We start from the raw sequence: 8,144 nt of genomic DNA on the forward strand, positions 1-8,144 counted from the left end.
CGTTCCAGCTTAGCTAGGTTGACAGAGTCCATGACCTCCTCAGCTTTTCCTCACCTCACTCCAACCTCACATGCATTTAAACTGGACTTGGCATTTCACTTGTTTTAATCTGCAAGCACCAGGTGTGACTTTGACTGACAGTTGTGCACCGACCTCTGTTCTTTCCTTCAGAAAGAGAGTCATGGTTAGACACACAGCTGCCTGGACAGACTACATGTCCCAGCCTCCCCTGCAGTTAGATGTGGCCACGTCACTAGTGGCTGTCCACATGGCCATCCACGTAGCCATGAAGGCACACTGTTGTGCCAGCACCAAAGCTTGGCCTTCAGACACCAGCTGTGCACTGTTCCATGTGTTCTTTCCTCTTCCAGTTGGAACCTGATCACGGAGGCTTTCAGCTTCAACCGGACGTGACAAGGGCAGAGCAGCAAGATGGAAAGATGCTGGAGACTGAGGTCCGTGAGCATCCTTTTTCTTATGGAGCTCCGAGCTAGCATGTTAGTCACTTAAGATAAAGGCCAATTCAAATTCACTTAAACAAAAAAAAAAAGGGACTATATTTGCTCACACAATTGGTAAATTTGAGCAAGAGTTTCAGGCATAGCTGGATCTAGGGGTTCAAATGATGTCATTACAGCTCCCCATCTCTCAACATGGGCTTTCTGTAGAAGTCCAGGGAGGATGGCCTTGAGAGAGTCCAGGCTTACCATTTCCTTATAGCTCACAACTCAGGAGAAGACAGGAGCTTCTCTCTTCCAACACGTACTTTTAATTTCACAGAGCAAACACGGAACAGTCCTCCTGGATCACAGCTCACCCCTGAACTAATTGCCATGAGCCCCAGAAGGAGAGAGAATGAACTTGTTTTTTATTTTTATTTTTTATTTCATAGGAAGGAGAGGGGGGAGAGAGAGAAACACTAATGATGAGAGAGAATCATTGATCGGCTGCCTCCTGCACACCAGACACTGGGGATCGAGCCCGCAACCCCAGCATGTCCCCTGACCGGAAATCGAACCGTGACTTCCTAGTTCATAGATTGACATTCACCAATGAGCCATGCTGGCCAAGCTGAATTTATAAAATTAGTAACTGCTACGGTCCACCCAGGAAGTTCACCAGCATTGCCAGGAGCAAGCACAGCGCCAATGAGAGAAGAATCAGCTGGTGTTCAGAGGAAGGAAAGCATGCTCTGCTGGCATAGTTAGAAAAGGCTTCACAGCAGACATGGGCTTTGAACTGGGCATTGAAAGCCTTAGAATTTAAAAACGGAGAATGAAGAAAATTCTGAGCTTTGATTCCTGACCATTTTCAAAGGCTCAGTAGCCCCGTGGGGTGGACAGGACCCTGTTGTGCCGTGTTTTTCCCCGTTACCATTGGTGCAGGGTGAGAAGTGTTCTTCTTTGAGCACCGAGTCCTGCCAGAGACCGACAAAAGCGGGGACAGGCTGGCTGTCAGGACACAAAGCTCCAGCCCACACAAGCTGTCCCACGTACGTAACGCAGGAGGAAAACTGCGCTTCTCCCAAACCTGCGGAAAGGGTGGTGAGTGTAATTGGCAGTTCCCTTAATCAGTCCAGAAAGGCTTGTTACTTAAATAAATGATTCAAATAGGAAGTGACTTACCTTAGGAAGCAGGCATTTCTCCTTTTCGTTTTTTTATGTCCCTCAAATGCTTTTTTTTTTTTCCAGGTTTGGCTTGTAATTTTAATACACCTTTATTAATTTCAACACTGTCTAGTGTTAGGATTTTAGGAATACATTTTTTTAATGAGGTTTCAAATAGCTTAGTGATTTTCCCAAGCAGCCAGGCAAGCAGAGCCTATGGCTCATTTCTTCAGTACAGGGGTCAGTTCTTTGGGGTGGAAACACCCCTGTGGCCAACCAGGGTGCTATTGGTGGGTTCAGGAGGATGGTAGCTGGCTTGACCTTAAAAGGTGGCAGTGGTGGTGATGACAATGTGATGAACAGCCACCTTCACAGCAACCCAATATCCCCTGCAATAAATTAACCTTGTGTTTGCTGATAGTTGTTGTTTATATTATACTAGAGGCCTAATGCACGAAATTCGTCCAAGAGTGGGCCTTCCTTCTACACACACACACACACACACACACACACACACACACACCCCGCTGCCGGCACCGGCTTCCCTCTGGCACCCAGGACCCGGGCTGGCTTCCCTCTGGCCCCGGCTTTGTCTGAAAGGATGTCCAGTCTAATTAGCATATTACCCTTTTATTGTTATAGATTGCTTATTTATACTGTTTGTTTGTTTGTCAGTGTTGTGGGTACGGTCCTTCAGGAAACAGACTTTGAGGCAGATATTTATTGGGGCATGCTTTTGGGAACAACACCTGTAAGAGAGTGAAGGAAAAACTGGGCACAGAAAGAAGTTGAAGTTCAAAGAAGGTACAAAAGAGGCTCAGACCAACTCACGGGGAACTGTGAAGACAGGATGGTCCTTCAGAGATGTCTCAAATTGCGGCAAGGGGCTGAGGGCCTTAGTTCTTTGAGTGTCTTGGCAACACATCACAGGATGCACTGAAGATTTGGCTGGTTGAGACTCTCAGGGTGGTTGAGGACCTCCCTTAGGGTCTGATACTTAATCTCTGAGGCCCAGAACCTGAATTATTGGTACATGTCCATACATATTCAGCTTCTCCGTGACAAAGGCACACTCACTAAATTCAAACAAGACTAATGAATACATGCACATTGATTCGTCCACAATGAGATGATTCTTTTGTAGTGATCAAAGTGTTTACCTCTAACACCCCTTTTCCCAGGTCCAAGTTAAAACAGGAAGTGAGTGGGTTCTAAGAAATCTCTCTGTAAAAAGAAAAACGGAAGGCATTCAATGCATTAGTTGGAATGAGTAAGAAGCCAGAAATGTTTGTGACATGGTGAAGACAAAATGTTTTTTCTCTCAACAGCAAAAACAACAACAAACAAAAGAAAAACAGAGAGAGAGAGAGAGACAGACAGACAGACAGACACACACTAGGAAAAACTCAAAAAGATACAAGAAAATCATGGTCCAGATAATGGCACACTAAAATGAGCTTATACAAGAGAATCAATTTGTAATAAAAGAGAATCAATTTGATCATGCTACTGGGAACACTCTCCTTTGAGTCACCCAAGAGTTGTGACATCGAACTGAAGAGTAAGAAATGTGGTCCTAACACAGTCCTTGTCTCTCCAGGGACCAGCATCTACCTACCCAAAATAATGTAAATGCAGTTTTTGATTTTCAGCTCCGAATGAACCTGTAGACCAAGCAGAGAGGACTTACTAGCAGCATGGTTACAGACCAGGATATAAAGCTGTCAATCAGAACGATGGACCAGCATAGATCGAACTGACAGAAGTTGAAAGGGGAATGTGGGGGAGCTGATATCTTCATCTCACACCCTGTGGAGTTAAGAATTTTTGTGTCAAGTTCATGGAATGAGAAATAGAATTTTAAGGACATTAAAGTTATAAAAGTAACCAGAAGAATTAAACATAATGCTATGACTATCAAGCTCTAGAAGAAGAAGCGAACACAGAGTAAGTAAACTTTTATTTTCAATACTGATAGATAATGTATAGTATTGATAAATTATGAAAAAGAGGAGTAAGATATTGCTTATGGTTATGGAGCAACCACCAGAAGACACACAAAAAAATAGTCAAGCCGTTGGCTTTGGGATGTTGCTGTGGATTGAGGTGGTAGAATGTTACATATATATATATATATATATATATATATATATATATATATATATATATATATATATATTCCTATACATGTAATTCCTTTCAAATTTTGAAAAATATGTATAATTTTAAAATCACTAGGCAAAACTTAAGCAGAGGATGTTTGGCAGACATAGACTCCTGTGTTCTGGGAAAGCCCAGTGAAATTCCTCTCACCAGCAATAGAGAACACAGCCTTGGTGTCCCCTCAATTTCAGAACCTGCCTCCACAGAGCGTGGTCCACACAGACACATTTAAATCTGATCAACTCCATTTCCTTTACTTACCACTCCTCTGTGTCCCAACAACATGGATCACCGTGAATCTGATGTCTTCCAGATGTTTCAATCCTTCGTTGCTCAAAATAGGGAATAACTGATTCTCAGCTGTGGTCACATGTTAGGCTCTCTGATGGGACTTTAAAAATATATCCTTGCCGGTCCCCATACAAGACCAATGAAATCTATGACTCATGCTTTAATATTTTAAAAAATTCCCAGATGTTTGTATCCTATACTTAGAGTTGATAATCCCTGACCCAGTAGCCCTATGTGTTCTCATCAGATTATTGAAACAGGTTCGCCTCAAGGTAGCTCACACCTTTATCATCACAGTCCTTGCGAGAGTGATCAGATTTCTTCTCAGCACAGCATTTGAATCTACTGACAGCTCTTCCCACCTTAAACTCTCTCCTTTAGTTTCTTTGATCCCCACTCTTTCTTCTCTGCTGAACCATCCCTCTCTACTTCATGGGGCACCCTTCCCTGGCTTTCTTGAAACTCTCATCTCCATATTCACATAATCTCAGGAATTTTAACCACCTTTTTCACCACCATTATCATCTCCCTAAGGATTGCTCCCAAATTGTCATCTCTATCTCAGATCTCTGTCCTGAGCTCCAGGACTGTATATCCAATTGTCTATTGGATATTTCCACTTTAATATCTCATAGGTACTTCAAACAAAAGCTGTCCCAAATGGAACTCATCATCTACTGCCCCAAATCCTTTCTTCTATCTTTCCCACCATGTTGAATAGCACCAATTACCCAACACTCAGCTACACAAACCCAAACTCCAGGGATTAGACACTTCCCTTTTCCTCCTGTGACCAACATCCAATTCATTCTGCCTTAGTCAACCCCCTTCTGCTTTATCTCTATGACTTTAGGTCAGTCCATTATCATCTCTTCCTTGGATGTCTGCAACCATCTCCTACCCAGTCTCCCTGCCTTAATAATGTCCCCTTCTCCCTGCCTTCATATTGTCCCCTTTCAATGCTCACTTTGGCCAGAGTGATCATTCCAAAGCACAAATATGACTGTGTCAATCTCCCGCTTAAAACTCTTCAATCGCTTCCTCATGGCCTTCCAAGTCCAAACTTAGAAAGGTCCACCAGGCATGTAATAACTCATTCCTCCCTGCCTCTCTGGTTTCAGCACCTGTTCAGCGCTGCCAACAGATGCCCTGCGCATCTCACCATCCCCGCCCGCCATCCCCCTAGTCTGCCAGCCTGCTTCCTCCCTGCCTTCCCCTGCAGTCTCCTGGGCCTGGAATGCCCTCCCTGACTTTCAGCTGTCTTCTACTCACACTTCAAAATTTTGCTCAGAACTCACCATCTCCCAAGTCACTTCCTCCTTCTCAGGGCCTATCCTCAGGCCCGGAAAACAGTAGGTGTGCTCAAGAAATGTTTATAGAATGAATATACAATCGCTATGAACTTCAGAGAGGGACTAGAATTACTGAATGAAGAAAGTGAAAGAATTATCTCTAACTCTCAAATACATTGGCATTAAAGGAAGTTTTCCAGTGGTTTTCAACATACTCTAAAGAACCCTGGGGATCTCACAGAGCCCCTTCAAAGGCCCCCAGTGGTGATCTCCATTTTAAACAAGACGAGTACTCATTTCATCTATTTTATATGTTGGTCTTCTGAGAAAGGTCTCATTTGAATGAAGTGTTTTGTGGCTAAGAAATACCTGAAAACCAATGGTCTAAATCAGGGGTCCTCAAACTATGGCCCACGGGCCACATGCAAATACAAATATTGTATTTGTTCCCGTTTTGTTTTTTTTATTTCAAAATAAGATATGTGCAGTGTGCATAGGAATTTGTCCATAGGTTTTTTTTAAACTATAGTCCGGCCCTCCAACGGTCTGAGAGACAGTGAACTGGCCCCGTTTAAAAAGTTTGAGGACCCCTGGACTCTAAAGTATTCAATTATTAAGGTAAAGGGTAATATTTATTTGATTACTCTCCCCCAAAAGTTCTCAGCAATTTGTATTTCTTCTTTAAGCAGAAGAGCACAGAGATGTTTTCTACTGGTTTTACTTAGTATGTCTTAGTGACAGACTCTATTTTTTTTTTATAAAGAAATTATTATTTTGAATTGGCAATATAGGGTTATGGTTAAAAAAAAGAATTCAGTGAAATATTAGCCTCCACAAACACCCATCCCCCATCCTTCAGCAACAATACTGTTGCTGGCTTCAGTGTGTCATTTCAGAGATTTCCATGCAGGGGTCAGTGCTCTGGTGGGAAGGAGCACATCCCCTTGCTAGGGACATGGAAGGACGGCCTTCTAGATGCCACTGATGGTTTAAGCATTACAAATCAGAGTGGTCCCAGAAAGACACCTGGCCCTGCTATCCAATGACTGTCAGGAAGAAGGGCTTAACATCAACTCTTCAATAGCAAAATCATTTCTGGCAGACAAACTCTAGCATTTGCTTGGCTCATATCCAAATACCCATTGAGGTCAGCTTATGTACTTTCCTAGTGGGACATTATTCTCCTAATAGTCCTATTTTGGAGGAGTTATCAAGAAATTACACTGCTTAAAATGAGATGGTCTGTAGGTGCTTTCTGACTTTTAAAAAAGATGATTATAATAAGTATTTGATATTTCCATAGATGGTTTGGGGACAATTGATCCTCAAACGGGAAAGAAGAGAATATGCCTATCTATCCCCACCACAGAAACAAATTTAAAATGTACTAAAGATTTAAATGGAGGAGGGAGGAATACTCTAAATCCATCAGAAGAAAATAGAAGAGAACACCTTTATGAATTTTGGAGAGAAAAGGCTTTATAAAATATATATATTTTTTTATTTCAGAAAGGAAGGAAGGAGATAGAAACATCAATGATGAGAGAGAATCATTGATCAGCTGCTTCCTGCACACCCCCAACTGGGGATGGAGCCCACAACCCAACCATGTGCCCTGACCAGGAATTGAACTGTGACCTCCTGGTTCATAGGTCGATGCTTAACCACTTAGCCACACTGGCTGGGCAAGAAAATGTTTTTGGTGTTTTTTTAAAGATGACACAAAAAAGAAAAACTATAAAGAAAGGCACATTTGATTACAACTAATTAAATACTTTTGTCAAAATAACACCATGAACAAGATTAAAAGACTGGGAGAAGGTATTTCCAAATCAGCTAACAGAGGATTATAATCTAGAATGCATATAATTACCACAAACCAGGTGGGAAAAGGCATATAATCCAAAGGAAATGGATTGAGAATTTATACAAGAGGAAATAAGAATGCACAATGCATGTATGAAAAGATACTCAATTTCATATATAATTAGGGAAGTGCAATTACAACAAGATTTTTTTGCCAATCATATTGGCACAGTTTTTAAAGTTTAAATGTTGGCTGGGATGTGGGAAAACTGGTATTCTCATTCACTATTGTTGAGAGTGTAAATTGATGCAGATGCTTCAGAGAGCAATTTGGCAGCCTCTTAAAACTTTGAAAATGTGCCTCCCCTGTAACAGCAATTTCATTGCTAGATATCACCTTAGAGATACTCTCACACGTGTGGACAAGGAGCCATGTGCAAAGATGCATATTTGTGCTTAGTTTCCATGTAAACGTCCACCACTAGGGACTGGCTAAAAATACTGTGGTATCTGTACTCTGTGGAATATTTGCTGCCTATTATTAGTTTGCTCAGGCTGCCATCGATAGAGTGGCTTACACAATAGATATTTATCATCTTACAGTGCTGGGGACTAGAATTTGGAGACCAAGGTGGTGGCAGGGTTGGTTTCTTCCGCGGCCCCTATCCTCAGCTTGTAGATGGCCATCTTCTCTCTGAGTCTTCATACGGTCTTCCCTCTGTGTGTCTGTATCTTTATGTCCTCTTCTGCAAGGACACAAATCATTGGAGCAGGGTCCAACCTAATGGCCCCATTTTAACCTAACTATCTCTTTAACGACCCTATCTTTAAATAGTCTCATTTTGAGGCATTGGAGATTAGGGTGTCAACATGTAATTTGGGGCTTGGGGAAGCACAATTCACTCCATAACACTACCCCTAGAAGGAATGAGCGAGATCCATGTGCAACAACGCAGCTTCATGAGAAAACAACGTCGAGTTGCAA

The sequence above is a fragment of the Myotis daubentonii genome, chromosome 1 (genome assembly GCF_963259705.1).
Source record: "Myotis daubentonii chromosome 1, mMyoDau2.1, whole genome shotgun sequence".
Lineage (NCBI taxonomy): Eukaryota > Metazoa > Chordata > Mammalia > Chiroptera > Vespertilionidae > Myotis > Myotis daubentonii.